At 49.3% G+C, this 12,645-nt stretch overlaps 1 protein-coding gene across 2 annotated transcripts in view; it reads right to left on the bottom strand.

The window, feature by feature from the left end:
- The window catches only part of GALNT18 (polypeptide N-acetylgalactosaminyltransferase 18), a 353,506-nt gene that overhangs the window by 289,516 nt on the left and 51,345 nt on the right, over positions 1-12,645 (bottom strand). The gene's annotated exons all lie outside the window — the stretch shown is intronic.

Here is a 12,645-nt window from a genome sequence, read left to right as displayed (position 1 = left end):
CCAGCTCTACCACTTACTAAGCTGTATCACTGTGTGCATCTACATCCTTGTTTGGAGGGAAACAGAGGTGATAATAGAGCGCCTCCCTCACTAGCTGTTATGAGGAGTAAATGAGTTATAATAGGTAAAATGTGGCCCAGCACCTAGTAAGTTCTACTTAAGCGATAATTTAGAGATCTGCTGTTTGCCTGGTAAACTCTCACTCACCCTTTGAAAATTCAACCCAGCAGTCACCTTCAAAAAGCCTTCCCTGACTACTCCCCACCCTCATTTTCTCCTCCAACTGCCTTTGGTCCTTGGTTGTATATGGTGAGGTGACTATGCTGGGGGGAAGAGGGGTAGCTGGTCTCTCCATTTTTTGTTGGCATCATACTATAATTGTCTGCTTATTTCTCCTGTTAGAGAGCTTCATAAAGCCAGGACTGAGTCTCGATCATCTCTGAGCCCCCAGTACTTGGAACAGGACCTGGAACTGAGAACACCCTCATGACCACTTAAAGCACGGAAAGGAATGGGTCGGAATGAAATGCACAGCATAGCGTGGGATGGGATAGGATGGGATAGAAAGCAATGGAATGGAACAGGATCACAACAGAGACACTTCCTCGAGGCAGATTCAGGAAGAAAAATAACCTTCCTCTGGTAGGCGATTCACCAGTTGAGGCCGATGTCCTTGAGGTCTAGAACCAGCAGGTCTCCCTGGGGACGTCAGAGCAGGGCAAGCCTCTGGATCCTGCACAAGAGAGGAGCCTCCTGTAGAGCCAGCAGGGAGCCCAGCTGCAGATCCTCCCCTCAGGCTGCAGGTTCCATCAGGCGTGATGATCCAGGAAATGAGGTCAGCTCACTGCCCAGGGCACTGGCCCCAGTCAGGCCTCCATGGGCAGCTCTGACAGGGACCATTTTCCTGGGCCCTCACGCCTAATCAGGTCTCCAGGGAGCAGAACTGTGGACATTCCTGCCAGGCCTTTCTTGGGGGAAACCTCTTCCAGCCTTCCCACCGGGAGGAAGGTGTTGTTGGCACAAGATGCCACAATTCTGCCACTGGGGAGCTGGCCAGGCTTACAGCTCAGCTGGCCAAGGGTCCTGTCCCGCAGAGGCCCTTTGGTTGACACTTCTGCCACAGAAAACTCATTTTATTTAACCTTTCTTCCCACTGTGGCATTTTAATGAAAAAGTCACTTAAGATCTGCAGTGAAAAATACATTTTACTAGAACAATGCATAACCCAAATACCATTTGCCTTTTCTTATCAATTCTTAGTTCATTCATCATCTTTATTAAAAATCCATGAAGAAACAGCAGCCTCAAAAACTGCCAGGTGCCTTTTCCAAGGAGGTGAAGAGAGAAGGGAAAGAAAAGGGAAAGGAAATTTGGACTCTGTGTGAGCACAGTCCCCTTCTCTTGATAGCAGGCCCGTTCTCTACCCTCCACAGGCAGCCCTACCCACGCAACTCCCTAATCTGAGACCAAAAGCCGTCCAGGGGTCACAGGTGTGGTTTCCTCCAAAGAAACAAGGTGCTGCCTCCAGAAATCCTGGGATTCCAAGCAGGAGAGGAGTAGGTGGCTGCCAGGCAGAGCCAACAAGGGGGAACCATCTATGTGGAAATGGGGAGTCTGAACAGAAGAGGGGAGTGGATAATAACAGCACTCACATTGGATTTTGCCTCCCCACAAATCTTCAGAGGGGCAGGTTTTATCCCCCCCATGTCCCAATAAGGAAGCTGTGGCTCACAGGGGTGAAGGGACCTGCCCATGGTCACACAGTGAGTAAGTGCAGGGCAGGGCTCTGGCCCAGCCCTCTGAGCGCCCCCACAGACCACACTCTTAAGTCCTCCTCTTTAAACAAAGGTGTGGGGCCCACTCCCCTAGATGCTGGGTCTTCTAGGAGGCAAAAGTGGGGCCTTAGGAGTTGACCTTCTCTTCACCTCCCCCTGGCTGAGACTTCATTAGGTCCCCTGCAGTCCCCTGCGGTCCTCAAGTTCACAGACGGAGGTACAGGAATGGCCCATGCTTTCCGTGCTGGTTCTCTCCCTGCTTTCTACAATTTGCCATCTTTCTTCGGAGGTTTCCTGCTTCAGCCTCCCTGCTGTAAACAAGACCACCCCTCCCCCTGAGGCCCAGGAGCTGCCTCCCCGACTGACCCTCACCCCACCTGGCAGAGGTGCCCTCGGGGAGTCCCTCAGTTCACAGCAGGATGTCCAAATCGGTCTTCCTCGAGTCAGCGTGCGGCCGTTGGTCTCACGCCTCCCTGAGTCCCGGGGATTGGCTCTTCCTGACTTTGCTCTCACGGTGCATCTTCAGGCCAGCCTGCAGCCTGTTCTCTCAGGAAGCTTAGTTCCAGTCATCTAAATAAGGCCCCTTGGTGGAGGAACAGTCAAGAGCCGGGAAGAGAGGCCCTGCTGCCTTGAACGGCACCGCTGAAGAAAGCCTCTGGACAGCTTCCAGCCGGGAGCCCCACCATGAAGAGCCGCAAGTAGCTTCCAACCTGTGAGTCTGAACATTCAAGCTGCAAAAGGGATTTCAATGTTCAGATTTTACTGGCACTTACAGAGTGTCTTCCGTGTGCCGGCGGTGGGCTGGGCACACCTGTAGGTATTATGTCCTTTGGCTATCACTCCATGTCCATTTCACAACTGACGAAACCGAGGCTCAGGATATTTACATACCTTGAGGTTGGGGGGAGGGTAGGGGGGCTCCTGCCGCTAGTAAGTGGGATTCAAACCCAGGCCTTCCGATGCCAAGTCCACCTCTCTCTACATAGCCCTGCCTCCCCAACACCACACTTTTGTGGAAACTATTCTGAAAAATCAAAGCAACTCTTTTCTGTCCAGAACTATAAATACCCAGAGACAGGGAGATGAGATGAGATGAGAAAACAGACATCCTTTCCCAGGATTTGGGAGCAAATTCTTGCAAAACTCCCAAAAGCATTTTGAGTTCTGAAAGCAAGAAACTGTCAGTGCAAAAGAAAAAAGAAAAAGAAAGAAAGAGTGAGCAGAGTCTAAAAGATCAACCTGATCTGACCCTGGAAACATCATGGCTTTACCAGCACCCCAAACCAGTGAGGACCTACTGGATGCCGTCCATGAGTGAGGCACGTGCGTGCTTAACCCTGTCAACAGCCCCATGAGTTAGGTACTGACACTAACCCCATTCTACAGTTGGAGAAACTGGAGCACAGAAAGGTCAGAGAGCTCGTAGGCTTTAACCCCAGGATGTGTGGCTCCAAAGCCCACGTTTGTGACCACGACGATACCTTGCCTCCACCCGAACAGCCCAGCTGAAGAGGCAGCATGCCTGATTCTCTGCTGGGACCCCATCCTCGGTCCTAAAAGGACAGGCATATTCCTGGGAAATCTATACACTCTGCTGTCAGCTCCCTCTGGGAACTCAAATCCAGCCTTGCATTCCCAAATCCCTGGAAGGAAGGATCACAGGCAAGGATCCCACTTGGGGGAGCAGAACTGGAGTAAATATATAACAGCTCCACCCCTTGGGCCCTTGGGGCTTCTCCTCCATGTCCCTCTCCTTTCTTCCCCAGGGCCCCATGCATTTCCTTTGTTTGAGGGTTGGAAGACTCATTTGCCTCAAATGAAAACTTGAAAACTGTAACTGCTCATCAGAGTGGCGGGAGTGCAAGCAGTCCCCCATTCCAGAACAAATTGGTTGCTAATAGAGTTGTTTGGAATTTAAGGCCAATTTTTCTCTGAAAACCATGCTAACTCAAGGAGTGGTCTCCAGGCAGCCACACGTTTACCCAGAAGGTACCTGGCCAACATTTATTCCACTCTGTACCGTCCGGCACACTAAGCACAAGCCACATGTGGTTATTTTAATTTAAATATGTTAATTAAAATTAAATAAGTCACACTAGCCACGTTTCAAGTGTTCCTAAGTGACATGTGGCTACTGGATACAGTACTGAACAGAGTGGATCTAGAACATTTCCATCATCCCAGAAAGTTCTAATGGACAGACATGATCTAGACCCTGGTCCCAAATTCTAACACTAAGACAATAAATTCCTTCCGAGGTTAAACTAGGGGTGCCAGGAACACCACCCCTCCTAAAGGAAATCATGGTAAACTTCAAGGGATAGGGAGAGGGGCTTTGGAATCACACAGTCTGTCCCAGCTCTGACACTTCCTAACCATATCACTAACTTGTCTGTGCCTCAGTTTCCCCACCTGGAGCATGGGGACAATGCTCTCTTCGCAGGTATCTATGAAGTGAGATGGTGCTCAACACACTCAGTGCCCCCCTCTGTCCCGTACTAATACTACCTGCCACGTAGCGGTGGCCAGGAACCCCAATCTAAGCCATCATCAATAACCCCGGAGGTGGGGAAGGGTTGAAATGGGACACCTGGCTACAGAGGAGCAGCGGTGGGGAGCAGGAAGCTGGCAGCCTTGTGGCCTCAGGAGTCTGCCCTGCTCTCCTCCCTCCATACCTGTCACTTCAGGCTTTGTGTCAGAATAATCTAAGGCTACTTGAGATCAGCAACTATGAGGGTAAGTAGCCCAATTGCAGGCACTAGGAGGGGAAGGACAGGCGGAAGAGAGGGCCAGAATTGCCACAAGGTAACGTGGGAATAAGAGGAAAGCCTTTGAGACATTTAAGAATCCATTCATTCAGTTGATAATTACTGAGCATGTTAGGACTTTATATTAGGACCCAAGGAGACGCAGACGAATAAGACCTGGTCCCGGCCTTCAAGGCCTCCACAAATTAGTGGGTGAGACCAAGAGAAAATGAATCAAAGCACTAGTGTGGTAAGTGCTCCTATACTGGAAAATCTAGTGGGTGACAGGAGCTTAGACAACTAGATGGTGGGCAAGTGGGTCTTGGGGGAACGGGAAGGGAGAAAGGTCTGGGAGGCTTCCAAGAGGTGGTGCTTGCACTAAATCTTTAAAGACAGTGTAGAGATGCATCCCAGGCAAAGGAAACTGCAGGAACAAATATAAATGGGACATGCACACTTTGTGTCATTACATCAAGCAATTCCATGGAGCCCGGGCCTTCCCGGGAAGTGATGGGACATGAGGGTGGAGGGAGCAGGTCATGAAGTCTTAGGGTGTCGGGCCACGGATCTGCCCCATATACTTTCTCACTCCCCAACATGCCCATTTCATCATGGCTGAGGAGAGCAAAAAGGCTGAGCCAAATTGTACGGTCACGTTTAAAGCTTCTATTCAGACTTGGCCTCCTTCGTGTCTGCTCACATTCCAACAGGGAGCCTTTGTCATTGTGCGTAGAGAATGTTCCTAAGTTAGGGATTATTTATACATTAAAAAAAAATTACAAATGTGTGCAAAGTATGAGCCTTGTTTGGATCCTGAATTGCACACATGCTAATGAGATGGGTTTGCATGCTTTTTCTTAAAGTGGATCCTGAACTGCACACATGCTAATAAGATGGGTTTGCACGCTTTTTCTTAAAGTGGATCCTGAATTGCACACATGCTAAAAAGATGGGTTTGCATGCTTTTTCTCAAAGTGGATCCTGAATTGCACACATGCTAAAAAGATGGGTTTGCACGCTTTTTCTGAAAGGGTCAGGTAGTAAAATATGTGAGGCTTGGTGGGACAGTGTCTCTCCCAACTACTCCACTGTGCAGCTGGAGCAGAAAAACAGCCATAAACAATACATAAATGACAGAGTGTGGCTTCGTTCCAAGAAAACTTTATTTATGAAAACAGGCAGCAGGCAGCATTTGGCCCCTGTTGCCAACTCCTGCTATAAAGAACATCCTTGGGCCCAGCAGGGAAATATGTATAATGATTGTAGATAATAGTATTGTATTGACGTTAATTTTTCTGAGTATGATAAGTCTACTGTGGTTCTGCATGAGAACTGCCTTTGTTCTTAGGAGATACACGCTGAAGTATGTGGAGGACACAAAGGCTACAACTCATTCTCAAGGGCTTCCAGGAGATAAGTATAGGTAGAAAGAAAAATAAGGCAAATGTGTTAGAAAAATAAGGCTACATATACCCGGGTGAAGGGTGTAGGAGTGTTCCTTGCACTGATCTTGCAACTTGGTTGTAAGTTTGAAATCTTTCAAAATAAAAGGTCTGGAGGAAAAATTGAAACTTGAGCCACTTCGGACAAAAGGTCTTCATGACCAGACTGCTCTGAGCTCCCTCATCCTTCAGAGCTCTCTGACTCGCCCTAGCACAGGCTTGTCTGACGGGTGAAGGCACGTACGCCTTTGATCATGCATGTCCCCTTTCTGGCTATACCAGAGAAGGTCATTTGAACATAAGATCAAGTGTAGGTTCCTGGCTCCTTCTCAGGCCCCTTTCGTCTGAATTCTTGTTCTCTTCACCCCACAGCCTGGAGAACAGTGTCTTTTTGACCCTGGGCCGCAGAGGCCGTGGAAGAACAGCAGTGCTGGAGTGGCGGGCGCTCCCCACCGTGGGATCTCCTGCAGGAGACCGGCGGGAGAGCAGCAGCCCAGGAGAGGAGGTCGGTAGCCGTCTCCGTCTGATCAAAGGCCACCTGGAACCGGCGGGTGCTTGGTGTGATGCTTTCTGCAGAGCCAGGACCCCTGACACTATTAAAAAGCTTGGCAACAGCACTTTCCCAAGTAACCCAGATCTGAATCTCCAATGGTCCCGCTGCAGAGTGATTTCCTAATTCCTGACTTACTAGTAATCAATACCATGAAAAATATTAACACCTCCATTAAAGCAGGCACTCATTGATTTCCATGGGGAAGGTGGAGTTGTTTGGAGGCCCAGTATCTCAAAAAGCTCCAGTTTTGATTTTTCATCTGTCAAAACAACATAAAGTACAAACCGTACAATTCCTGAAGGGCTGAGACACCACCCCCCACCCCCTACCCCCGTTCCTTAGAGCAACGTGCTCTAAGGGGTGCTCTGCTCCTCTCTGGGCACCAAACCCGGCCAGCTCCCCCAGGGGATGCCCAGCACTCACTGCCTCTGCAAACCAGTTCCATATCCTCTTTGGGGAAAGAAAAAGGGAAACAAATCCTCCACAAGAAATACAAGGCATTGCTTGGGATCCAGGGCTCTGGAGACTTGACATAGACTTTCTTAATGTCTTTAAGAGCTAGAATCCAGAGATCTTAAAAAATCTTTCTCTCCAAAGACCACATCCTATCGAGATAAGCACTCTGTAAGTGTTCCACCAATCCCCACCACACACCCTTCGTGGTAGACTCCATTCACTTGCAGTTACTCACTACCCTCAGCCTTGTGTGTAAGACAACCTCCCTTGGCTTGTGATGTACAAAGGCCCTACCGCACTGTCAGGGTCCGCCATGTGACTTGTTCTAGCCAATGGACTGTGAGCAGACATGAATTGGGCCAAATCTGAGCAGAAGTTTTAAATGTCACTGTGCAATCTGTCTCTTGCTCTTCTCAGCTACAATAAATGGGCACGTCGCAGAATGAGAAAGTATATGGAGCAGAACCACAGCCAACGCACAGCCCACATGCAACACAGGAAGAAATAAACCTTTGTTTTGTAAGCCACTGAGATTTGGGGGCTGTTTGTTATGTGACCAAACTTGGCAACACTTGACTAACACCCTCCAATACAGGAGTAGCAAGGAGGCTGCTGGGAGTCTGCCGGCTCTTTACACCCACATCCTATGGTTCCTATCCACCACCTAACAAAGTCCAGACCCGGTTCCATCTTCACCATGACTCCTTTCCCATCTAGTTACACCTGAGGCTCCCCAAGGAGTGATTCTTCCCAGTAACACTCTTAGTTCATGACCCATTCCTGCCAGCAATTCTAGTTGGGAGGAGGAAGAGCAAGCCTAAGTTTTCAGCAACACCACTAAGGATCTCAGAGTGAATATCCCTCCCTTTTCCTCTCCTGGAAAGGCTCCACACCGAGGCCACAGATACTCACTGTTTAAGCCAGGGAGCTCAAAATACACGAGAGAACACTAAGCAAGGAGTCCAGAAGGCTGGACTCTAGTTCAGGCCAAGTCACTGGGCCAGGTTGCCCGCTGAAACTATGAGTCTCCAAGGGCCTGTGTGACTTGGGCAAGTAACTCTCCCTGACTGAACTGATCTGTGGTTTTCCAACACAGCCCTGTGTTATTCAGAGGGGTCTGAATATAGATGAGAAGAAGCCTCTGGCCAGTGGGTCTTCATACCCTGCCTCAGCCAGATCAGCTCTGCTCTGCTCTGTTGAACTTATTAGAACTCCAGATAAGATTTTGTTTGACCAGGAATTCTATGACAAATGCATTTCAAAAATCCTGATCAGGTGATCTTGGAGTGCTTTTCCAGCTCTGATGCACTGTGAGCCTCCAACTTCTTATGCATTCTGTGGTCCCCCACTTCCCTGTCACCACAGTCAAGTTCTTACTAACACCCAGAGGGCAGTCCATGATGACCGACTGATGAGCAAGAATATAATGAAGTAGATTCAAAACAACTCAACCAAGAATTATAAAACAGATGCCTCTAGTTCTGCAAGGTGATTGGACTTTAGAAAGCTAAAGAAGAAAACATCACTTGAGAGCTGCCACTATGGAAGGTGAACTCATGGTTTTAGCTTTCTACTTGATGTCCATCTTCTGCTTACGTGGTCTCGGTAAGACCACTGCCTGTCCCGACCCCAACCTCCCAACTGGAAAAGGGTCCTTCAGAGTAAGATTTATACTTTTAGATTATATTATATAAGCTGGAAACTATTTCAGGGTGTGGACCTTTGTTGGGGTATTTGTTGATCAGAACTCTCTGATTCTCATTCTCTACCAACCCCCCTCCCCCCGGCCCTGCCCTTTCTGTCTCTCTCACATTCTCTCTGAATTATTTTAAGAAACTCTAGTGTCAGGGAGCTTATAAGACGTAGGGTCTCTACCCAAGGGACAGAGAGTCTCCTGATTTTCCAAAGCCCCCCTGGGTGAGCCCACATTCTGAGCCCAGGGGAGTGGGCAGAGTCTTAGCAGTCAGACCTTCATGACACCAGGGGCCACGGCTCATCTGCCACAGGACAAGGAGTGGTCTAGACACCATGGCAGAACCAGGGTGACTGTGACCTACATTCAAGTTGCTGATAAGTAGGCAAGCAGGGCAGAGATGGGAAGTGGGGACCACAAAACAGGGCATGAGGTTGCTGGAGCAGCCAGAGATTAATTGAAACAGAGAGAAGCTGGCCCGTGGAGACAGGAAGTGCTCAGGAAATCAGAAACTCTGGTTCAGGGAGATTTATATAAGAGGGACATGAGCAAAACAGGCTGCTCAGGAAGTAAGGGCTTGCTTGATGGGAAAGGCAGCTTGGACTTTTCCCAGCTAGAAAAACACACGGAAGGGCCTAGATTCCTCTGTAAGCAGAGATGAGAGTGAGCTCAGCAGGCCGAGAGTCAAAGGAAGGGTGAGCTCTGGACTGTGACTAGAAGAGAGGATCTAGCCTCACAGATGAGTATTTGCCCCAAAGGTTTCACACTGGGCTGAGCACACAGCATGAGATTTAACATGTTTGACAGAATCTACCATGAACCACACCAGCAATCTCCTAATTTGTTTCCCTGCTCCCCCATTATCCACACTGCAGCCGGAACAACCTTTTAACACTGCCGATCTGTGTGTCCCCTCCCTCCTACATGCCCTGGCTGGCCTGGCATTGCCCACATCCACTCACCCCTCCTTGCAGTTCAGCTCCTGAGCCTTGTGTGATCACCCCTGCCCACTACTCCAGCCCCATCTGGCCTCCTTCCCCTGACTCCCTAGGTTTCTTCACCACACCAAGCTCTTTTCCTCCTTGGGGACCCTGCCCTCAGCTGAGAAAGCTTTTTTCCCATGAGTCACCTAACCAGCAACTTCGTTTCCTGCAGATCTCAGCTTAACAGTCTCAAAGCTCTCCCTGACCATCCAAGCTTGAGAAGGATCTCCCCACCAACACCTTGTACCTCTCACCTAATTTCTGATCACACTTCTTGCAATATGTGCTGACCCATTTAATATCAGGCTCCAGACTGAGGTAACACCATGAGAAAGGGATTATTTCGCTTCTCCAGTACATCCTCAGGGCCAGCACGGTGCTTGACGCATTCGGGCTCAAGAATTTGTTGCTGAACAATTGAATGAATGCACAATGTACTTGCCTGCAAAGAGTCTCCAAATTGCTCCCACGTCTTCCCCCTAGACATACTACACTCACACCGCTACACTGAAGACAGGAGGGAATGGTGACAAGGCACAGTCATTGAGTGCTGCGAGTGTGACTTGGCTTTTCCTGGCTCACCTCACTTCACCCCCACACCAACCTTAATGAGGGATGTCTCCTTATCTCCATTTTACAGGTGAGAACATTGAGGCTAAACCAAATTGAGTTGCTTCCCCCAGAGCACATGGCTAGTGAGTGTCAAGGTCAGGATATGAACTCTGGCAGATGGATCCCTGGCCCATGTGCTTAGCCACCATCCATATGGCAACTTTGGGACATAAAAGGGAGAGGCCCCAAGGGCACGTGTTTGGAGAATCAACTCCTGACTCTAATTGAAGAAGGAAACCAGTGAGTCTGCAATGCATTTCCTCAGCATGCTGGGAAAGAGGGCTATTTGGGGATGAATGTGGCTCTTCACAATTAGTGCCACCCTCTGAGTCTGGGCCCCTGGGCTTCCAGAAGCACCCCAAAGCTTCAGTCCTCTCAATGACTAGGTCAGATCAAAGCCAGAGGAAGTGTCGGGTGAATGCCCTGCTCCTCTGGTGAGAAGTACCCCTCGCTGGGCAGAGAAAATGTGCTGTGGAGGGCAGGGCGCTGTGGAATGTTTGGATCAACTGAGTCCCCAGGGGCCTTCTGCAACGGGCCTCACTGGCTTTGGCAACCTCTTGTCAATTAGCCGTGTCCAGGCCAAACATAATATCTTGACAAAGAGTGCTTCAATTCAGTTCAAATAGACTTCCTCCACAGAGCCCATAATACCTAATGAGGTTATTTAATCTAGAAAGAAATCCAATGACCTGGAAAAAAAAAATTGGTGTGCGTTGAAGAGACCCTTTTCTTCACAGGCATCTCCATAAGCTCCTCCTTAACCTGCAGATGGCACTCTGCCCGGGCTGCAGGCTATGAAGGTGTTTGTTCCTCCCGGGGTCCCTCTGCTCAGGGATGACACCGTGAGCTGTGTATCCAGTGATGGAGACTGAGGGGCCACACCAACTGGGAATTCCTTGGGAGGCACTTTATAAACAGATTTCCAGGCTCTGCCTCTGGAGAGTCTGATCCAGCAGATCTGAGATGGGGCCCAGTAATCTGCCTTTTCCCATGCAAGCGGGCCTGCAGAGCAGTGTTTGGACACCACTGAGTGGTGGTGTGGACGCTGCTAGCATGCATTGTCTTGCAGAGATCTAGGCTCAGCCACTCCTTCCTGTGGAGTCTCTGGCCATGTAACATCTCAGCTCAATTTCCTTATCTTATCTAGAAAAGGAGTTCACATAGGGGCCTGCTTGCCCCTTGGGAGGCTCACAGGGATGATAGGAGCAAAATAATAAAATAGTTAGCATTTATGGACTATTGACCAGATGAAGCACTTTGCTTGCATAACACTGTCTTCATAAAAATCATATGAGGGAGTTACTATTGTTACTTCTGTTTTAAAGATGAGTACATGGAAGCACAAAGAGGTTAGGTGGCTTGTCCAGAGTTGCCAAGTGTGGGATTTGAGCTTGGCATGAGACAGGCCCGGGCTCCTCCCCAGTCCCGCCCAGGAAGCCTGGCAAGTGCTCACACACGTGTGAGACAGCAGTTCTGGATGCAGCTTTCCTGACCCATCCTCCACTCTCGGCATGAGGATGTGAGGGCTGAGCCTGAGGGACAGGACCGGAGGAGCCCTGAACGTTAAGCATGGTTGGCCAGTGCCCTTCACAGGAGGACAAGGAACAGATGGCCCTCCTGTGACCTCACCTCCCTGCCAGCGGTCAGGGGGACGGAAGCTTGCCCCAGTTTCTGCTGATGGGAAAGAAGGAAAAAAACACAGTGGCAGTAACAACTCCAACTGGGGCACAGGTTGCCATTTTGAATTGCCAAGGCCAGTAGCCAAAAATACTGAGAAGAATTCTTAAAACAATAGCCCCTTATATTTGTTCATGTGACAAAGAAGAACAGATGCTACCATTTTACTGAACACCAACTCTGTGCAAAATGGCCATTTCTTTGAACCCTCACAGTAGCCCCAAGAAACAGGGCTTTTTATTAGCCCGTGTTCTACAGGTGACAAACCTGAGTCTGAGAGATACTAATTAAAGTGTCCCGGGGCCAGCAAGCAATGGACACTGGATCTAATTTGGATAGTCCCAGCTCCAAAGCCCTGCCCTTCCTGTGCCACAATGCCCCCCACAGAGCACTTCACGTGTCTTATGGTGGGTGGCTTTGACCAGGCTGATGCTCTGAGCAAAGGCTCATACCTCACATTTATATCCTGGAAATTCCCTACACACAGCTTTAGATACCAAAGATAAAGCTCCCTATCCCATGGTGGGGCCATAGCATCCCAGAGCACTGGCTGAACTGAGTTAAAGGGGTTTCGGCCTTATGCTAAAGTAGATGTGCCCACTAATCAGGCCAAGATGAAGAGTTACAATTAAGCGAGCACTACTTAGAATCAAGAACTTGCTCAAAGATGATATTATTCAAACCATGCCAGATTGGGGTTTACTATC

This window comes from Phoca vitulina, unplaced genomic scaffold, assembly GCF_004348235.1.
Source record: "Phoca vitulina isolate PV1807 unplaced genomic scaffold, GSC_HSeal_1.0 scaffold36, whole genome shotgun sequence".
In the NCBI taxonomy this organism is placed as follows: domain Eukaryota; kingdom Metazoa; phylum Chordata; class Mammalia; order Carnivora; family Phocidae; genus Phoca; species Phoca vitulina.
Note: the sequence above shows the minus strand (reverse complement) of the source record. Positions and strands in the feature narration are given on the sequence as shown.